Raw genomic sequence first — 22,345 nt, 5'->3', positions numbered from 1 at the left:
TCCCTCTCTTCCTGGCTGCAGTGCTGGGCTTCTCTATTTGTTTCCTGCTGGGCTTTGATAAGGGGTTTGTCCGTGACTATACAACAGCTCTTTCTTGCCTGCCCCTACTTGGAGATACGAGGTTGAGTGTTTAATGAGGCTTGTTTGTCGTTCTTGCTCCCTGATTAGTGGTTCCTTTCACCCTTTCTTTTTGTTTGGTATGAGTTTTTCTGTGAAATTTGTGCTCTCTCTTTATCTCTCTATCTCTCTCTCTCTCTCTTTGTCTCTCTACCAGGTCTTTGGTTCCTTATAGTTGAGGGCCTTATTTATGAGCCCCATTGCTCCTACGGAACATACATTTTGGGGATATTCCGTGGCGCAGGAGCCTGCTCCATATTTACGAGGCAGCGCTAAGCCACTTTTTTTGGCTTAATGCTGCCCCATAAATATCAATTCCTTTAACGCAATTTTCTGCGTGGTGCTGGGGGCGTTCCCAGCAACATCCATGCCTTTTTGACACAGCCCCAGATTTGCGAAAAATCGTACCTTTGAGGCCCCTCCAAAAACGCACGCCTCCCTGGAGGCGTAAGGGAGGCACAACGAGAAGAAATATATGTATTTCTTCTAGTTTTTCCTTTTTTCTATGTGTGCTGCATTCTGCAGCACACATAGTAAGAGGAAAACACCTCTTGTGATTTTTTTTGTGCACAAAAATAATCATCCCTGTAAAGCAGGCGCCCTTGCACTGGGTGCAAAGGTGCCTGCATTGGCGCACGGCAGCCCATTGTGCACCGACACAGGGAAAAAGGACTGGAAAGTGCCGTATCTGAGAGATACTGCGCATTCCGACCCTTTTCTTTTGCCGTAGAGCAGTGCAGCAGGAAGGTCTACGGCGCTGCCCTACGGAAAGAAATCATAAACGAGGCCCTGAATCTTTTGCATTCCTTGCTGTGAGTGGTTGCGTGTGGGCCTCCCCCACATGCTCTTAGCTGGTTTGGCCTGGGGTTCAGCTGCTGCATCCTTGGCTGGTGGACTGGTATGTGCCCTCCCATATCTTTGGGTGCTGGCTGGTCTTGTCCTTCCCCTTATGTTTCTAACTAGTCTTCTCATTTGTGAGTTGTGTGCCCTCCCCCAGGGTCCTACGGTTCTTTTTTTGGGATGCCTACCCCAGCCTCCCTGCTGGATTTGTTTGCTTTTCTCTGCCTGTTGTCTGCTCTTGCCTTCTCATTCAGCTGCTATTTTACCTGCTTGTTTTTCCAGTTCCCTATTGGGCTAGGTGCTGGATTCACTCTACTTGCCTTTGCTGTGAGTTCTGTCTACACGTTGTTTCCTATCCTCAGGCTTTCAGTCAGTCGCGTAACAAAAGCCCTTGCAGCCCACGGTGCGGGGGGCCTGAGCTCCAGGATGCCCCCTCCAGCACAGTGCACGGGCCCCTCGCCTGAGAGCTCCTGACTGGGTCCGGATCGTGGGGGGCCCCGACAGTGCACTTTTCAGGGGGCTCCCTCAAGTTTCGTTATACCACTGCCTCCAGTGCAGTGATTGCAGTGGGTTGGTATATGGTGAATTGGTCTTGCCGTTTGGGCACTGGCCATGGCCCGCTGGCTTGGTCCTGTGTGTGGCTATTGATGTCTGTTCCAGTTTAGGTTTAAATGTCTTTTTTTCCGAAGTCTGTACCATTTTTAGGTCGGGCCTGGGCAGGGCATGCGCTGCTCTGCGAGGCATGCTGTATTTGAGTATGGACTTGAAGCCCTGCCCACTCTCTGCCCATATTTGTCATTGGCTTGTGTCATTGTCCTTTGTAAATGCTGCCTTCTGATTCGTTAATAGGCTTGTTCATCCCTCCTTAGTAAAGACTTGTCTTCATTTGTAACCTCCCATGAGGACTGGCCCTTTTACCCCGGTTATTAGACGTCATATTTAGTCTTTAAGCACTATTTTCTTTAATGGGTTTCTCCTACTGCAGGCACAACATGCTTTCCTGCAACATTCAGTGTGCCATGCGCCCTTTGACTTTCCAAGTAGCCCGGGACAATGGCGACCGCTTCTTTGAAATGCTATATGTCTCGCATTTACAAGAGTTTGAGCTATTGGCATTGTAAATGACAATGCCTTTTATTTATCTGTTAATTATCAAAACAGATAAATGAAAGGCATTGTAATTTACAGTGCCAATAGTTTAAACTGTCGCAAATGCGAGACCTATTGCATTGCAAATGCTTCTTTAGAATTGCATCAAGGCATACGTGTCCTAACAGGCACTTTTCTGAAAATGTGGATGGGTCCCCAAGGTGCAAAAAGTGGTTGTGTAAAGTGCTGTTTTGAGCAAGTCCTTACAAGTCTCATCTTATCTCAATTCAAGGAAAAACTGGCAAGTAAGTGGTTCGGGGGAGGGCACAGAAATTCACTGGAGTGTTGTTTGGGTCCCTGGAGAGGCATAAGATAATTTATTGTATTGTAATTGCATTTATATAGCGCTTACTACCCCTGACGAGACGTCGAAGCGCTTTTTTGGTGAGTAGCTCGCTACTCCGGGACCCATAGAGGATTAGTGTTGAATTAGTATATTGAAACATGCAAGTGAATTTTAAGTGGTGGATAGGTTAGTCAGTTATTTGGATTCGGAAGGATAGCAGAAGGATAGAAGAGGGGAAAATAAAAGGTTTGTATGTATATAGCACTTGTTACCCCTGATGGGGTGTTGAAGCACGCTACTCCGGAAACCCACAAAGGATTAGTGCTGAATTGGTATGGTGAAATATGAAAGTAATTTGAGTGGTGGATATTAGTTAGTTATTTGGAGTGAGAAGGGTAGCGGAGGGATAAAAGAGAAGAAAGGTTTGCATTCATGTAGCACTTGTTACCCCTGATGGGTGTTGAAGCGTTTTTCCTGTGAGTAGGACATTACTCCGGAACCCATAAAGGATTAGGGTTAAAAATTAGAATAGTGAAGTATGAAGTAATTTGAGTGGTGGATATGTTATTCAGTTATTTGGATTGAGAAGGGTAGGTTGCGGGATAGAAGAGGGAAAGAGGTTTGTATTTATATAGCACTTTATTGGCGAGTAGCACGCTACTCTGGAACCCATAAGGATTACTGTTTAATTAGTATGGCAAAACATGAAAGTAATTTGAGTGGTGGATATGTTAGTCAGTTATTTGGATTGAGAAGGGTTGGGGAAGGGTAGAAAAGGGAAAAAGGTTTGCGTTTATATAGCGCTGATAACCCTGATGGGGTGTCATGACTGATTCCTTACGAATCACATGCACAGTTCACGGGCTTCAGTGAAACAGTCCAGTCCATATGGGGTGTATTCAACCAGGCGTGGACTCCTGATGAATGCATTAGACATGGTGGGCATAGGGCATTCACCAAGGTGTTATTTGAGTCCACAAAAGAGCATAAAGTGTGTAAAGTGGTATTGTGACTGATTCCTCGCAATCACAGCACAGTCCCCGGAGAAGCATGAACTGTGTAGAATGTTATTATTGCCAATTCCTCACAAATCACAGGCACGGTTCACAGGCCTTGCTGAATGGTCCAGTCCATAAAGGGCGTGTTCAACCAAGTACGGACTCTGGAGGTTGATTGATTGATAGAAGCCATTACTCAGGGTGGGCGGAGTTTATTGAATGTTGTCTCAAAAGTCTGCTTGAATATCCCTGCTAAAATGGGGTGTTTGGCTGAGAGACAGGCAATCTCAGCAGGTCTGCAGTACCAGGAACTGTAGTTTTAGGTGGAGAGCCTGTCTTTTTTTCAGCAGGAGAAGGCAAATGCAAGTGATGTGCACACGTATTTCCTTGCAAGAATGGAAGATCCTGTTAAGGTTGTTTAGTCTTTCTCTTTTTTTTCTGCTGGTAGACAGTCCAAGGTCAGTGACCCCCAAGCCTGTATCGAATTAGTTGTTGTTTGACCTGCGTTGACATGCATATGTTTGAGCGCAGCCCCAGTTTGGTGTAACTCCCTAGAACCGACCAGGCATGGAAGCATGAAGCCATATTCTGTTTGTTGGCTAGTCAAGAAATCTGAAGCAACACTTTGGTGTGGAGTTTGTTTGAGTTTGCCTTATTCGGAGTCCTGTAGTCAGGATGTTGCTCTCTGCAAGCCTCCTATTTCCTTTAACCAGGCTTTTGGACTGTGGCTCCCTTGGTCTTCTGGCCTTGCTCAAGGGTTTCCTCCTGAGGTGGTGATGATGTTTGTTGGCTTGCCTGGCTGTGGCTGTGGGTTGCTGCTCTTTGGACCTCGCTCTTTTGGCCCTTCTGCTTGGTATCAGCCCTCTTCTTGGTATCGCTGTGCTCCTGGTTCTTTGTGCGAGTCAGTTCAGTCAGATTTGTTGGTTGGATCTTTTTCACTCCCCATGTGTTTCTTGCTGAGCTTGGGGCTTGGGGCTTGGGGAGTGTTGTTACCAGTTCTGGCTCTATTTGGATGGGGTCTCCAGGCTTCCTTTTTAGTTGTGGGAAGTGGCTAAATTCTGTCTTTGGTGCTCTGTCTGGCTTGGACCTGAGTGACATTTTTGCCAGGTCAGACATAGTCTCCTGCCCCCCGACCCTTGTTGCTGGTGCTCAGGTTTGCCCTAGACTTTCTAGTGTGCTCCTTGCTGGGGTTGGAGCTTCGGGTTGTACATGGCCTCTGTCTTGCTTCACTTTGGCCTTTTCCTTTCCCTTAGTTTATGGGGCTCCGGGTGTGGATTGTGATTGCCCTTGGTTTCTTTTGTTTCTTGTGGAACGCCATTCACGTGTTTTCTGTTCCACCTCTTTTCTTAGATGTTTGGTGGTGTGGGCATGGTTCTGCATGTCTTCTATTATATAAGGCTTTCTCTGGTGCCATTGTGTAGGATAGAGTTCTAGATTTCCCATTTGCTTTGCCATGGGTCTTTGCTGCATGGCTGAACAGTGCTGGACCAGTATGTTTCTTTACTCTTATTGAGGTGTCTCTATGCTGGGTCTGTTGTTCGGCTTTCGTTTTTCTTGCCGGTTCTATGATGTGATTTACCTGTGGGGTCTTTCAATTTTCCTGCTGTGGTCCTTGCTGAGCCCTGCCTCTAGGCAGTCTTCAGTACTCTTTTTGGTGCACTCTCCAGTGTATTTCACCCTTTAGGTGATCTCGCCTTTGATCTAGCTGTTAGCACTTTCTCGTTCTGTGGTCTGGGCCCATCAGCTATTTGGGCCCGTGCAGGTGGTAAGAGCGTGCTGCTGCTTCCAGGTGAAGACTGTTGTGCTCACTTCTTGTTGCTCAGTTTCTCATCTGGGACATTGCTCAGGTCTTTGAGCAACCCTGGTGCCTTTGTGTGACGGGAATGTGCTTTTGGTCTTGACTTGTGCCAATATCCTTGTGGGCTTCTTCAGCCCATTGGATTCATTGCCTCTGTCTCTTGTCCATTCTTTGGGAATAGCATCTGAGGCTTGTTCACCCAGTTGCAGGGGTTGTATTAGTCTACACCTGGTCAGGCTAGCTTTGTGCTGGACTACTCTCCAGGAGTGGGTCTTATCCTGGTTCTTGATCTTTTTACTCTGTGCTGCTTCCTGCTGAGCTTTCAGCTGGGGAAGCTTCTTCGTCCCTGTTTTTTTGGATTCAGTTTGCCATTGGCTGTCATTCCCATTGCTCGCTCATCCAGCGATGAAGCGCTTTGGCTTTTGTGGGTTTCTTGCATTGTCTAGGGAGTTTGTGTGTCTGAGCTGAGATCGGGTCATTATTTTACTGTTTTGGTATATCCTCACTTTGTTTGGACTGGGACACAGAATGGTTGAGGAGGTAATGCAGGGATTACTTACAAGTAATATTCACTACTCTGATTACTCTTCTTTGTCCCAGTATTTAGGTTCTCTCCTCCCTTTGTCATGATCTCCATTCCTGGTTATGGGGGTGTCAGGAAGTGATGAGGGTATCCCCTCCCTTTATGATCCAAGGTATTGTTAAGGGGTGTAAAGTAGGAAGAACAGGGAAGGGTAGGGAGGAGTTGATTTCTTTTTAGCTAGGTCACTTGCTTCAGGTTGGAGCTGGACATGATGTGCCCCCTGAATATCGAATCAACAAAATCGATGGGACAGAATACTGAGAACAGAATCTCAAAAATAAAATATCGACCAGTAAGTCTAGATTTTCTATACCTAACTCAACATATATTTACCTACGAGGTACATATACATTCAAGGTCCGTAGTTGTGGAGATAGGAATAGTACATCTTTACTTGCGGACATGCACTTACGTTTCAATATTTTCTCCCTCGATATTCTGTCCTGTACATTAGTATTTCATGATATTGTTGGTGTCGATATTCAGTAGTACAATCATTTGACACACTTCATTTCCTAAGTACTGGTACACGGAAGGGTAATCAGAGTAATTATGATTACAGATAAGTAATGGCCACAATGTATACGTACTCACTTGGAGAAACTTGTACTTAAGTATAACATTGTTAATTCTTTGGGAGCCTGTGGCCAAGCAAGATGGCTGCCAGGACGTGCTCCTTAGGAGCTCAAACTTCTCCCATTGTTATCCTGCATAATGCTCCATCATAATATTCATTCCTCACCTCAGCAGGGCTGATACCGACGTCGTGCCCTGTAGCTGGCATGCTGTGATTGCCAGGGGCTTGAGCACTGCTTTAAATGGGCCGGTACTCACCGGTACTGAGTACCAGCACTTCCGAATTTTTTTGCCTTCCGTACCGGCACCGATCCACGGCACAGCAGTCTCGGTTTCTCTACTCCAGTGCAGGGCAGAGGGTGCTCTGCCTCCGAGGAGCTTGTAATTAACTTGGCTGAAGTATCCTTTTACAGAGGTGCTGGTGAAGATTCCAGCAGCGCCCATTTCATTGTCCCCAAACTGCAGGGGGTGAGAGGGTTTGTGTCACGCTGTGATTAACAGGGCAGGGTCTCTAGACAGACCCTGCACTGTCAAACAGGTGCGCAGCGACCATTCGAGAGAAAATGCCATCATGACTTTCATTTTGTGTTATAAGTGAATCTGTGTTTTTTGACATAAACACATTTCTCATGTGTTTTAATATGTGCTGCAACTGGTACAGAAGTCTCAATGTATTATGTTATTTCTCCTTAGCCCCGCCCCTAGCCCCGCCCACTTACCACACCTCTATTTTAATGAGTACCTGCACTTATTTTCCCCCATTTAAAGCACTGGGCTTGAGGCATGTGACGGAGACCGAGCGCAAAGATCGGAGGCTCGGAGCCACCGTGTGCGGGTTTTAAGAGTGCTACTTCGGTGATCGCGTCACCATTGCCCTGGTTTGGTGCATGAGCTTTGCATTCTGCTACCCTCTAGTAGAGAAGAGCAGCGGGAGGGACAGCATCCGGAAAACCTGATGGCGACGTGTGGGGCAGCCATCGCGGCCTGTGGTGGACTTATGCTAGCTGTGGGGCCTGGATGGAGGGCCTCAGCTTGCGTCCTGTGAAAGAGGAGATCGCTGACACGGCAGCGACTGCACCACGCTGCCAGTGGTGCTGTATGGACCCTGTTGAGTGATCGGCACATGGCAGAGGGCCGGAGGAGGGAGATACTGAGCCGGATGGCCTATTCGGGATGCCCTGGAAGATGAGAGATCAGCTTTAGATGAAGAATGGGGAGTGCCTGGCCTATAATGAGAGTGGAGACATGCACTTTCCCTAAGTGGCCATTTGTGCTGCTGGACTTCTCTTTGGAAGAAGGTGGGCTTCATTCTTGGAGTCTGCAGTGTGCCGTCTACCTGCCTAGCCCCGACTGGAGTACATCGCCTTGGTGAGTGCAAATTATAGAAAGGCTGCATGCTTAGAGGACCCAAGTGAGTCTGGGCTTACAACTGCAGACTGCATGCTCGGCAGAACTCTGCCTTCAGAGCAAGTGGAGCGGCCCGGAGCTGACACCGGTTTGCATGCACAGCCCTGGTGTGATTTGCCTCCCTGACAAGACTACTGCTAGCCCCACATCTGGATCTGGTCATGTGTGCTTGGTGCAGCCCCTTATGTGGAGGTGATGATTGCTAGATATGCTCCTGAGTGGCTGCCGGCTTTTTGTGGGACCATGGGAAAGCACAAGGCGCCTGGCCCCAGCAGGGCAACACTATCACGCAGTACACAGCTGCCTTTGGAACTGTGAGACAGGAGGAATCCTTGTCAGACTGTGGGGGTGGCCCTCTGCAAGGAGAGCCAATGAGGGCGGATCTGTTGGCCGCTATTCAGTGCTCACGGATGGCCTTGGAAGGCGAGGTAGAGGCAGTTGGTATAGACGTGAATCTGCTCCAGGCGGATCCATGGAAAGTGATGGAAAAAGTATATGCAATGGAGGAATTCATCACAGAACTTCCGACCGAGGTTACAACACTGCGCATGGCAAAACTGGAAACAATGATTAAAACGTTGGAAGCCAGGGCTGAAGATGCAGAAGGGTGCTCCAGGTACAATATATTTGTGTACTGGGGTTCCCGGAGGGGGTAGAGACCCCATCTGCTGAACTATTCCAAGGATTGGATCTGTCAGACACTGAGACTGCAGGGACTGCATGCCGTGTTTACGGTGGAGCATGCGCATCGGGCGCTGGTGGCTAGTTCCTCCAGGTGCACCTCCAAGAGCAATCATTTCCTGCATCTTCCATTATAAAGAAAGAGATTGTGTCCTGAAAGTGGCCAGAGAGGCTGGAGGGCTACACTATGAAAATCACACTATTACCATTTATCCGGACTATACTCATAAGGTACAGACCCAAAAATTTGCCAAGTGAATCAAGGATAAAATTGGGTTCCAGCGGCGTGACGATGCACCAATATCCGCTGTGTTCGCAACCGAGCAGTGCTGATTCACTCCAGCTCATCCATTGGATTCCTCCGCCATCCCCTTGCTCCAGAGCTCCTACATCGCCATTCTCGGATTTTTCTTGAGCTTCCGAAACGCGTCCGACCCCCGGACCAAGGAAAATTCTCTCGAATCAGGCTTGTACATTATTATAGTCCTGATGATGATCCTAGCATTTTCTTGAAAGGATCGAAACGTCGTCGACCCCCATAAAACAGCTTGCACATTACTCCACTGTGTTAAAAAGTGTATTGACTGTTGTTCAAAGCTTGGTACAATTGATACTTCACAAGCTACAAAACGTCTTGCCTGAATTGTCCTTGTGTGTTATGTATTTGTTATGTTCCCTTCGGGATACAGGACTGTGTCCCACAAGTATTTTGTTTTGAAAATTTGTTTATTCTCTGATTCCTATATTAAATCGTCTGTCCGGATGGACACTCGGAATATAGTATTGACTCTAATCTATATTTATCTTTGTACTATTTAAATTGTTTAAGGACCATTGTTTTTTTGCATAACTGTTACCCAAGGTCCATAACTACCTTGAGGGTTCCCTTGTTTTTTCTGAAATATGTACTTAGAGATCAAGCAAAAGCTCAAAGCACTAAACATGCAATATATGTTATTGTATCCTTCCAGACTACGTGTAATTGCTAATGGAAAAACTCACTTCGTTGACCGACCGGAGGAGGTCTGGATGTAGCTTGAACACTGGGACAGGGTGCTTGTAGTATGTCTGGAGGAAGACAGTGGCCCTGTGGATTCACAGACGACAGGGAGGTGCTGTGGACAGCTGTGTGGCCCTTTGTGATTAGCTGGGATCAGTACATTCAGGACACCAAGTGTTTTGGGGCCGAGAATGGTACCATCATGCACGAGGAGCTGTCATCTTCAACGTAGAGACTTGCAGCTGAGAAGGGAGGGGTGGGGCTGTGGCTACCTTGGTGGACGCTGCCAAAAAACAGGGAGGAGACTAGCAGATTAGAGCCCTGACTCAGATTTGACTAATGACACCCTTCATTAATCTACTGTGTACACTGAGAGTTGATGCTCTACCAGTGGTGGTATTGGGGCCTAAATGAGAATGCGCGGACACATGCCTGGTAGACATGGACAGACACCTTTTTGGTGCGATGTGGGAGCCGTCCTGCCGAGCAGCCTTTATCCAATTATTCAGACAAAAAAAGGAGGTAGATCCTGTTGGGCTTTGGCCCATAGGGGCGAGAGCCCATGCTCTGCGGGTATCAAGACCTCAGGTTGGATGTGGAGGGATCCCTGCTTCTGAGGCAGAAAGATTTCACTGTAATCAATATGACAACGGGAGAGGGGTTTGTTCTACTGTTGGGATCTCTGATTATTTACATTGGGGAACTGTGCTATGTTGTTGCACTAACTAGATTTACATGAGCAGATACAGTTCTATTCAGTTACACTGTCTCTCCGGGGAGGGACTGTTGGGAAGAGACATAGAGAACTCACATATTTGAAGCACAATAAGGTTGCAAATGCATCTCACTGAGACAAAAGCACAGAAAGTCTCAAAGAGATGACAAGGTTAGATGTACTGGTCCATGTATTCGCGCTATGCCAGGAGGTGACCATGTGGATAGCCCCGGGGGTGCCCTTTCGATACCTCTACTTGGAGGTAGATATTGAAGGGCGATATGTGCTAGCCTTTGGGATCCTGGATGGGATTTTTTGCATACTTAACTCGTATGCACCAAGCACTGACGTTGCAACCTACTACTATAAAGTGCAGACCTTCTTGGGAGCATGACCAAGTGGCAATGGAGTGAGTTGCACTCCGAGCGGGCTCCGGGAACAAACCCCCACCCATCGCCATCCTGCACTATATGAGGGCCCATGGAGTGACATCTAATGCACCCCAGACCGGCAATGCCCCCTGTATGATCCGCTGCTCCAAAACTCACAGAGAATGCTCCTGCAATGGAATTGGGGCTGGGCCACATGGTTGGCTGCGACGCCTTGCAAATGGCGGACTGAGGCAAGGAGGGGCCTTCCACCGGCATGCGGCCCTGAGAAGCATAGCGGATGCAGGTGCCCACAGCTTATTATTTAGGCTTTAAATCTGTTTTATTGATGGTGAGCATCATCTAACAACAGTAAGAACGAAAGAAATAGAGAAGACAGTTAGAAGGATCAAACCTGTGTGTGGGTGAGGGGTTGGGGAGGCACGACAGGTATCTAGGCCTCTGTTATAGCATCCATGATCTAGTGGTCTGCAGCTGAAGTCTGCACTGTTAAAAGTAGGTTTCATAGGTTTTAGGGGCAAGACATTTCGCGAAATTCCTCCAACAGGTACTGTATGCAGGGTTGCCACATTTTATCAAAGCGGGGTAAATGTTGCGTGGCTACTGCAGTTAGATTCTCCATCCCCAGTATGTCCCACACTTTATGTAGCCAGTGTTGAGCGCTCAGGTATGCGCCCAGTGAAAGATATCACTCCATTCCTTGTCTGTGAAGATACGTTTGCATTCTCTCTCCCATCGGGCTCGAGCTGGTGAGACAGGGGGGGGGCGTAGCGGCGCTATCAAGAAGGAGTAAATAACCTGAGAGTAGCTTCTTATCAGTGACTCGAGTAAGGATCCACTTATTGAAGGCTGTCAATGCTCTGCTGGCATGCAGGCGGATCCAGGGTTGGGTAACCCAATGTGCTACAGTCAGGTATTGCCAGCGTGCCGTGTCTGGCAGGTCGTAACAGGATTGCAGTGTTGGAAAGTCTATGAGCGCTTTTGCATCAAGCAGGTCACCTTTGCATTGTCACTTGGCTTCCTGCCATGTCCTAAATGCTACCCCCATTGATGCTGGTGGAAAGTCTGGGTTACCTATCAGGGGTGTTTGTGGCGAGATAGGGATGGAGAGACCGTGTCGCAGCTGCTGCCTGTCCCAAACCCCAATCGTAGCCATTACGACTGGAGAGATGTATACGCCCTTCGGCCTATGTGGTTTTGGCAGCCATGGTATCTTCCAAATATGGGTAGCCACTATAGCCTGATCGATAAAGCACCAGTGTTCTTCGATGAGCGTACAAGACCATTCCACCATGTAGCGGAGTTGCGCCGCCTGATAGTAGCAGCATAGGTTCGGAACATCCAAGCCCCCTGTAAACAAGAGAAGGTTACCTTGGGCTTTGCCCATCCGTGCTCGCCTTACCTCCAGAATTAAGTCCCATATAAGTGATTGTATCTTGTCTAGGACCTGCGAGAGGGTGGCTGGAGGGGAAGTTTGCATAACATATAGGAGCTTGGTGAGGAGGGTCAAGCGCCCCAGCTTCAAGAACTTGTGGGATTTCCACTTGGTGAGGTTGCTCCTCACAAGCGTAAGGAGGTTCCCATAAATGTATGCATCAAGGATTTCAACCCAGCATGGGCTCGCAAGGGGGTCAATACTGAGTGCATGCTTTGTTCCTTTCGCAATGAATCAATCATGGCTGCATCTTTTGTGCTGCTGCCCTAAATTGAGGAACGAATGTCGGCTTCTTCTTCGCCCAATATATCTTACCAGTGTAACAAAGTCTTGCAGTGAGACCTCAGTCACATGCTTCACTAAATCAAAGAAAAAGGATCTAGCCAGACTGGGGAAATTCACGCATTTGGTCAGAATCGCGCTAAATGAGGCGCCAGAATACAATCCTGCCCCTGCGACAGATACCCCGCACTGAACAGCAAGCTGAAGGATGCAGGATGACCCCTGACAGGCACCGAAAGGTTCCTCCGCCCAACCCAGGACTCTTGAAGCATTAGCACTTTAACGTTCTAGCTTTATTTAATGTCTTAACTAAACATGGGAACTCAAGCAATACCGAGGAACTGTACAACCCATTAAAAGAACAATGGCCGTTTACAAAGTTAAGGGCATCAGTGGAGAGGGGAGGCCATAGAGGGATTAGGAGAAATTGTCCTTTTAAAATTCTCATTCATCCGTTTTCAAATTATTACCCACCGTTTTTTTAAACTAGTGTTGTTTTTACTACAATGATTTTAATTAATCGAACAGTTAATGAAACAAATTCACAGCACCATAATCGTATGCTGTGGTGGCTGTAAGTGAGGGGTATATCTGTAATTCTAAGTACAGGATACCGCTCTCTGCCCATTGATACAGACCTTGGGCATGGAGTTGATTACTCTCTGTCTCGTGGACAGTCAGGCCGGGGATCAGAGATTTTTGGGGGTTGATTTTTAACCCAGATGCTGCGTGGAACACATATCCAGGTCAGTGAGACTCAAGAGAACATCATCTACGTAAAGCATTATCTTGTGTTCCTGCCCCCTGTGATGCCTGAGATGTGCATGTTAGTCCTTATTCTTTCTGCAAATGGCTCCATATAGAATGCACAGAGTAAGGGGGACAGGGTGCAACCCTGTCTGGTCCCCCGTTCTATGGGAAAGGTTGATGATCGTATCCCGTTCACACATATGTTAGCTTGAGAAGCCATGTAGCATGATTGGATCCAGCTTCGGAATCATGGCTCAAGGCTCACCCGCTCCAGCACTTGATATAAGTATGGCCAGTGTACCCGGTTGAATGCTTTTTCAGCATCGACGGTCAACAAGAGGGCCGGTACATGCAAACGATGTATGTTGTCCAAGAGGTGGCACAATCTTTTCATATTGTCGCTACCCCCTCGCTCTAGGGTAAATCCTGCCTGGTCGGAGTCGAACAAACCTTGTATATAAGGGGCAAGCCTGTGTGCTAGGATACTTGTGAATATTTTCTCGTCAACATTAAAGAGGAAAATCAGGTGATATTATGCACAGTCTCTAGGATCTTTTCCTGATTTCGGAATCACTGATATAGTCGTGTGGAGCATCGATTCCGGTAGCCTGCCTTCCTTACTCAGCAAATTATATAGTCTTGCTAGAATTGGAGCTATTTGGGGGCCAAAAAGTTTTTAGAATTCCGCACAATATCCGTCTGGGCCCGGTGCTTTGTTAGGTTGTAGTCTATGTATTGCAAGGAGGACTTCCTGCATGGTAATGTCCCTTTCTAGAGAGTCCTATAAAAATCCCCAAATGTGTTGGCTAGATCCGCGTCTGTACAGCATATGGCACCATCCACCCTTCGTATTTCAGATACCTTTTGGTCCACGGCCTGTGTGAGAAGATCGTGTGCTAACATGCACCCTGCTTTGTTACCCCCGGCGTAGTATTTATGGCGTATTCTAAGAAGGGCGTACTCAGCTCCTCCCATATCTATTGCACACAGCTTCTTCCCTGCTATAGTAAGTTGGCGGTGGGCCGCCACTGAGCTCGACCGGGCATGAGCCGGCTCTAGGTCCTTAATCTGGGTTTCCAACTTGTGGCGTTTCTCCTTTCGTTATCTGTTATAACCTGCGGTTATACCAAGAAAGTGTCCTCTCAAGACCATCTTTAGGGTTTCCCACTACGTGTTGATGGAGGTCTCAGGGATATCATTATGTTCTAGGTAGGTTGTGTAATGCTGTCTGCTTGTTTGTCCGTATTTTAAGGAGTTTTGTTTTCAGTCGCTAGTGGATGGAAGCAGGCGTTTGTCCACCGGGATTAAAGCATAGGATGAGGGGGATGTCATATGAAAGTGACGCCGCCCCAATTTCTACTGAAAGTGTGTTGCCGGTGACCCCAGGTGTTGTGAGGAAATAATCTATACGTGCATATGTCTGATGAGATGCTGAGAAGAATGTGTAGTCTACCTCCGTCGGGTATGTATGCCTCCATATGTCTGTGAATCTTGCTTTGGTTAGCCAATGCCTGGTACCCAGTATAAGTCTTCTATCCTGCCCTGTCCTAGGAGCAGACCTGTCTCTACTGGCATCCATTACAATGTTATAGTCTCCTCCCACCACTAATTCCTTATCTGGGGAGGTTAGCATACGACTCAATGGTTCACTAAGAAATGTTTCTTGTCTCTCATTCGGGGCATATATTGTGGCGATCGTATACATAGTTGCCTGTTGTGAAACCTGCAACACAAATAGTCTGCCCGGGACCTCCGTGAGAACCTGCTCAACCTTTCCTGCAAGTGCGTTGCAAACAGAATCTCTACCTCGCCCTTTTAACTGACCCCTGAAGAAAAGTAGCGCCGGTCTAAGCAGCGGGATCGTAGTCTCCGCCAGTCACTTTGGAGCATGTAAGTTTCTTGCAGCATGCAGGAATCACATTTTGAGTCCTTAAGGAGTGCGAGGACTGCCTGCCGCTTGGCAGGGGTATTAAAGCCTCAGACATTAAGGGTAAGCAGGGACACCACCATGGGTACCCATACGGGGCAACATCTGTTCCTCCCGTCACTGCCTACATCCAATAGATTGCCCTGGTAGAGGGCTTGGGTTGGGAACAAACAATCTGGGAGTGAAAGTGAAGGTAAAGAGAAGAAAGGTACAAGTATAGAATAATAGCATTGTATCAAAGAACTTCCCCCACCGTGGAGAAGTCGAAAAACACTAGGGAAAGGAGTCCATATAGCGGGCAAGCACCATCGCCATTAAGCACCAACGAAGTGGAGCCCTTCCAGATGCGTTGTCTGCCCTGGGCAGATGAGGTGAGCAGGCAAGCTATCTTTAGCTATTTCCTTTCGCCCAATTGAGGGGGGCCATATGAACAGTGGGAGGTCAGTTCTCTTCCACCTTTCATCAATGGTCATCCGCAATGTCTAAGCGGTTGTCTCTCTGCTGCAGTTGGTGGAGTAACCATGAACTCTCCTCACAACTGTCGGCCTCGGTGGGTTTGCTCAATGTTTTCTTCCTCCATCGTGAGGAGCGATGCAAAACCTGGTTTCCTTTCTCTGGCCTCCTAGTAAGCGACTCAGAGGGCTCCTCTTGCCTGAGATCCGGGATATCTGGCAATTCTCGAGCCTCTTCAAGTTTACTGAATATCCGGACCCCTTCCAGCCACACAAACTTGCGGCGAAAGGAATGGCCCCATTTGTACTGAATCTTTTGGAGCTACGGTAAGTCTGTAAGAGGTCTGAGGACCCTGTAGCTCTGCAGCGTGATTGGCAAGAGGTCCTAATATAACCATATGCGGAGACCTTCGAAGTCAATATGTTTGAAATCGCAGGCCGTCGTCAGGATTACCTCTTTCTGCCGATAATAGTGTAGACAGGTGAGTATATTTTGTGGTTGGCCTGGTTTTGTTGCTGGCCCGCCAGCTCGATGTGGCGCAAGGACAATCTCTTGATCTTGCAGTAATGGCACTACGTGTTTGAAGAGGCAAGTGATAAAGTCTTCCAGACTGCCTTTGACTGCTTGCAAAGAGACGCCTTTAATTCGGATATTGGAACGTCTGGATCTGTTCTCCAGGCTCGCTATCTGATATCGGAGCTCTGAATTCTGTTTGCGTAGTGCCAATAATTCCTGATGGCAGCACTCTAGCTCCTACTCCCTGGTGTCCGGATTCTGTTCCATCGAGGTCATCCTTTGATCCAGCATTTCAGCAACCTGCCGGATCCCCTTGATGTCAGAGGCTATGTCACTTTTGAGGTCTGCAAAGTCACCAAGGAGGGACTCGATTAATTGCTCAAGGAATGCCTTGGTGATAGAGGATTCATCTCCTACGGCCTCTCAATCTTGAGCTAGTTACCACGCTGATTCTGAGCCACCTGCCTCTGAGGTCGCGTCCGTCCTTTTCCCATTGGATTTGGTAAACATATCCTTCACCTAAATGTCTTTCTTTGCTGTTCGGTGGGATGACATGACTACAGTCATTGGATTCTGGCAGGTGGTGACACTGTGTAATGCCCTGGGTCACTACTTTGATGGCGTGTTGCATTATGGTTATATTTATCATTGAATTCCTTAGCGACGCCCATGGGGAAGAGGAGACGCAGCTGGGCTCATTGGTGCCGTCCCCAAATCCCACCTCCGCCACACAGAGCCACCCGGGAGCGCAGGTACACGTCTCAGTTGCTGAACCCCTCCGTCAACCCCTTCAGGGACCCACATGATGTGTGCATGAGGGGCTCCAGGTGCTCCACTTCCCTTATTAGGCTCTTGTCACAAAGAGCCAATATGGGAGGTACCCGTGGACGGGACGGACCATTCCCTGTGAACCGCAGGAGGGTTGCCACAGCAAGCCCTCGTCCCTTCCTGGCTTCAAGGTTATAAGTGCTGGGGGGGAGTGAGGCCACCTAATCCAAGCTCTACCCTCTGTCATTTACGGCTTGCCTTTCAGGGTTAGCACACCACAATACAATGTCAGCTTTTGGGGACCCAACACGCGAGACCACCCAGAGTGGGCCACCTCTCTGATGCAAGAGTCAGCAGATCCGGCCTACGAGGCCAACCTCCTGGGCCTGTGGTAGGATGCAGGGGCAATTAGGGCACTGGGGCGTGCCAGTTTATTGCTGTTGGGCCGCAGAAGATCGAAGGGGCAGATACTCGCCCCGCGCTCTCAGTCACTAGGCCGTGAATGGGAATGGGTCCCGAAGGACCAGGTATGTTTGACCTCTGACAAGCTCCTGGCAGCTTAGTCACTGGCTGCTGAGCAAGCTCCCAGCCCCCGGACCACCGCCTGGACGAGGCCCGAACTCTGCCTACCCCCGTCCCCAGCAGTGGGTCCAGGGAATCAGGGCCACAATTTCAAGTCCCACTCCTACGCACCACCATGGGCCTCCGATGTAGCCGGCTCCTCGCTCCACTAAATTGGCATAGACTTGTGGTGCCCCATCCCTGCCCCGCCCTGATCCTACCAATTCCGACGATCAAATTCACGCGCCCACCATCTGCTTCCAGGCATGCTTCGTGGGGGCTGCAGGGTGAAAACAATACTCGCTCCCAAGGCCAAGTTGCTCACATCCGTCCCTCCTCCTCGTCATCGAATCTTCGTGGCTGCAAACGCCGCCGTCTTAGGTTCTCCCCTCACCAAATTACCTCCACTAGGTGGCCATCCGTCTCCGGAAGGTGAGTGTAAGCCTATGGCATCGTGGGGTCACCTCCTCTGCAATGCGGATATAGGCAGGGCTGGACTGGCCGTAGTGGGCACCGGGCATTTCCCCGGTGGGCCGCTAGGGTGGGGGCTGGTATTGGGCCCCTGGGGGGCCGTTTTTGTTTCAGGGCCGTTTTTGCAGCATAGCTGCAATATCGGCCCCTGTAACAAAATCGTCCGAAACTGGCCCTGGGAAGCAGCTCGGCCGCACCCCCAACCCCCTAGGGGACCAGCTGAGCACTCTGCCAGGGCCAGTTTTGCTTCCCAGCCTGGCCCTGGATATAGGGCCTAAGCGTCTGGCAGTGCTCTGATTGCTGCATCCTATTCCGCCGCCATCTTGGACATGTCCCCAGGGATGTACAGCTTATTATTTAGACATGAAACGAGAGGCAACAAAGCAGAATATGCATTTGGAGGTAAGCAAGAAACATTCATAGAGCAAAAACCATAAAGCACAATAAGATGAGTAGGTCCTTTTTATTTTTTATTCGTGGTCTTCTTCTCAAAATATACACACACGCAGCCAACTTGTTTTCCCAATTCAAGGGCTTCCCTCCACTTGAAATTATTGCCTAACTGATGGGTGGAAGGGTCCTGAGAGGGGGGCTCTAGGTTGCATCTTCCCTCCTTTGATGTCTGTGTTTTTCATGGGTAAAACAAACTGGTTTTGAGTTTGGATGGTAGGAGTTTACCTGCTTGTCCTGGGGAGTGCGAGTTGGGTTGTTTGTTGTTCGAATGTTAAAGGGAAATGTGCGAATCATGCCCCACGAACAGTTCAACTGTTGATGCAAGCTTGATGAACACTTATAACTGTGCCTTAGGAAAAGATTGGAGTCTCTTGTCAACTCTCCACCACACCAGATGGCGGCCCAGTGACTTATAAGGTCTTGTCCTGGAATGTAAGGGGGATGAATACCATGACCAAAAGTTATTAGATATTCTCCTACCTTGGGAGATGAGGGGTCCAGGTAGCCCTCCTTCAGAAAACACACCCGATATCGAAAGAAGGGGGTAGCATTGCAGCGCAGATGGAGGAGACAGGCACACTATACTACCTACTCAGCCTACGCTAGGGGAGTATTCGTGTGAATTTCCCCCGAGGTTCCCTTCCAGTGCACAGGAGCACTTATTGATCCATCGGGCAGGTTTGTTGTGATGACTGGCCGACTCGAGGGGCGGAACATACCATTATTTAATGTATATATATATATTTGTTTTGCAGAGTTTTATATAGCGCAAACTTGACCCGAATCCAATCAGGTATCAGAGCGCTTTACATAGCACCAGTTACGTTACATGAGGACACACATTCATTTTTGTTAGGCACGGGGAGATTAAGTGATTTGCCCAGAATCACAGGAAGTTCAGCGTCATTACCGAGACTCGAACCCAGTTCCCCAGGTCCGAGGTCGAGCGCCCTAGCCGTTAGGCCAACTCCTCTCCCCAATACATGCAGTGAATACTCTGTTGAGAGTTTTTACCCCTTACCTGACAGGCTCACTTCTCATGGGGGAGACTATAACTGTACAGGGGACCACGTCCTAGACTGCTCCCACCCCTGTTGAAAGGCTCCCCCACTATCAGAGTGGCTCAAGTGTTTACCGACTGGCAAGCGGAATGGGGACTAATTGACTCCTGGCACTTGCATCACCCACATGAACAAGACTATTCGTTTTTTTCATCACTACATGTCTTACAAGTGTGGCTTGACATGTTTCTCTATACCCAGGATGTACATAACTCAGTACACAGTGTCGAATATCTCTCTAGATCAGTGTCAGATCATAACCCGGCTTTACTCACACTGGGATGGAGGAGGACTCTACACAGTATACTGATGTTGAAACTAAAGCCAGAGTCCCTAGAAGACCAGGTCTTTCGGACCTCAGTGGGGGACAGCAGCCAACAGTATTTTGAGGAAAACTCTGGCACGGCTTTGTTCCAATAGGTGGAGTGGGAGGCCTTTAAGGCAGTGCTCAGAGGGAAGTGCATTGCGGTGTCCATGGTGTAAGCCACACACTGTTAACAAAGGTGCTAGTGGCTGAGGACACGCTGAGGCAAACTGAACAGCACAGATTGGGCCATCCGGAAGTTCAGCTGGAACTGCACCAAGGAAGCAGTCGCTGACAAAATAGAAAAATGTCGATGCTTCAATTATAAGACCTACATGACTAGGGCGCATGCTGATCGGGACTGTACGGGATCACTGCTGGCCTGGCTCACGAACCTCAGCAAGTGGGGCTCAGTGGTGGTGGAAATTGAGACTGACTGGGGTAACATGGTCTATGGACAAGTGGACATTAACCATGAGTTCTACACCAACTACTCGAACTATAAAGAAGCACTGCAAATGGGCTCACTGATTAAACGGATGCTTTTCTGGCAACGTTAATGCTCCCAACTTTATCTTTGGAGGATGCAGAACAGCTTGGCGTGGAGATCACCCTACAAGAGATCCAGAGGCTATAAAGGATATGGCTCGGTACAAAATGACAGGAACCGATGGCTGCCCGGTGGAGTTCTATGCCGTGTTTGGGGACAAACTAGCCCTAAACGTGAAGACCTGTACAAAGCGGCTAGGAAAACAGGACTCTTACCATCTTCCAAATATGAAGCCCTTGTAATGCCAGTGCTTAAACCTGGAAAACCTGTTCATGATAAAAAAGCTTACAGACCGTTGTCAACGTTGAATATAGATTATAAGATCCTTAGCCAGATTCTGCCCACTAGGCCTCTCCAACACATGCCCAAACTCATAAACTCCGACCAGACGGCATTTACTCCTGGCTGCAATACAGCAATCAATATACGGCGGTGCCTCACAATCCAAGAGGCAGACAATTATGGTCGAGAACAGGTGGCAATTTCTGAAGTAGATATAGAGAAGGCATTTAGAGTGGGTATTTCTCTACGCAGTTATGGAGCCCTTTGGAATTGTTATAGGGGTTTGTGACTTGGACTAGACTACTCCATATGGACACAGCTGCCAGAGTCCGGAAAGGGGGTCACTGTATCTGAAAGATAGGGGGGCCGGGGAACCAGGCAGGGGTGGCCTCTGTCACTCCTGTTGTTCACCCTAGCAATAGAGCCGCTGGCGTGCCAAGCACTAACTGGGAATGCTTACAAAGGGATGGGCATCGGAGGCCACATACATTGTATGGCGCTATATGTGGATGACCTCCTGATCTTTTTAAAGAACATGACTACAGCACTTGAGGGGGCTCGTAGAGGATGGGTAAATTTGGCGCACACTCAGGGTTATGAGTAAATTGGCAGAAACCACACTTATTCCTCACTCTGGCACATCGCAACCCTCTACGGAAATTGGCGCTAATATAGTGAGAGTCCTGTTGCCTACAATACCTAGAGGTGCAGGTGTTTCATGACCCGATTGACCAACGTGAGGGAAATGTGACAAAGGCGATCCCTACTCTCAAGACGAATATGGAATTCTGGCCCACGCTCCCCCTCTCAGTTGCATGCCGAGTCACGTTGTTGAAGATGGTCGCACTCCCCCGACTTATAGTGCTTCACTGTGTTGCTGGTCTGGATTTCTCAAGCGTTATTTAAAGAGCTCAATTCCCTTCTTATCACATTTATCTGGGGAACAGGCCATTGAAGAGTGGCCCTGGCCACACTGCAGAGGCCGCTAGAAGACGGAGGCCTAGCAGCCCCTGACTTCGAAGCGTACTACATGGCAGTGCAACTTCAGTGGCTGACGCAGTGGTTAATGGGCAGACTAGTGCCGGAGAGGGTCCTTTTGTGCCTGATCTTTGTCGGTTACTTAGAATACTCCTACAGCTTAGTTGCCCCAATGAGGGAGACACTATGGAATTTAGAGTTCTATGTCGCTGCTGGGTCCGATGGTCGAAGAAAACTCATGTGAAGGTGCCATACTCACCTGATTTTCCCATAACTTCGCTGGAGGTCCTACCAGATGGGGGAGACTGGCGCGGGTTGACAGAGTGAAGAGAAGCGGGAGCAACTAGGATAGGCTACCTGTTTGAGACTGAAGTGCTCCTCCCATTTGAGGAATTCTGTTCAGGATATGACCAGCCCCGAGGACACTTCCTGCTTCATGGAGCTGTAACAGCGGAAGTACGTAAACACTGGGGAGCGGGCCTATCTGAACCGCCCGTACATAAGAGCTGTCACTACATCCTAACGTCATCAGGCACTTTCAAGGCAGTTACTGCCTATATAGAGCGACGTGGGAGAACATATTGAATCCCCTCACCGCCCTCCGGACTCACTGGGAGGGCGATCTCGGGAACCCGCTTCCCAAGAGGAATTAGGCGAATATAATGGGGAGGATCCCTAAAATATCGAGAAATGCCCACTTTAAGCTTATACACTTTTATGTTTTGCATAGGACATATCTCACTCCTGGATGTCTGAATCGTTATTTTCATATGACGAATGCGAAATGCCTACGGTGTGGCGAGGAAGGAGCGAAATTCATGCACATGTTTGGGTATTGCCTGACACCTATTGCTTATTGGTAGGAGATCAAGAATGTACTTACTAAGGTAGTGGAGAGAGAAATCCCCTGCACCCCGGGACATTGTGTATTACATTGGCTCCCTCACACTGCCAAAACTAAAGCTACTAGCTGCATTCAGGACCTAGCCTTCATATTAGCAAAGTGGGAAATAAC

This window comes from Triturus cristatus, chromosome 9 (genome assembly GCF_964204655.1).
Source record: "Triturus cristatus chromosome 9, aTriCri1.1, whole genome shotgun sequence".
Classification (NCBI taxonomy): Eukaryota; Metazoa; Chordata; class Amphibia; order Caudata; family Salamandridae; genus Triturus; species Triturus cristatus.
The sequence above is the reverse complement of the archived record's forward strand: the minus strand, read 5'-3'. Positions refer to the sequence as shown.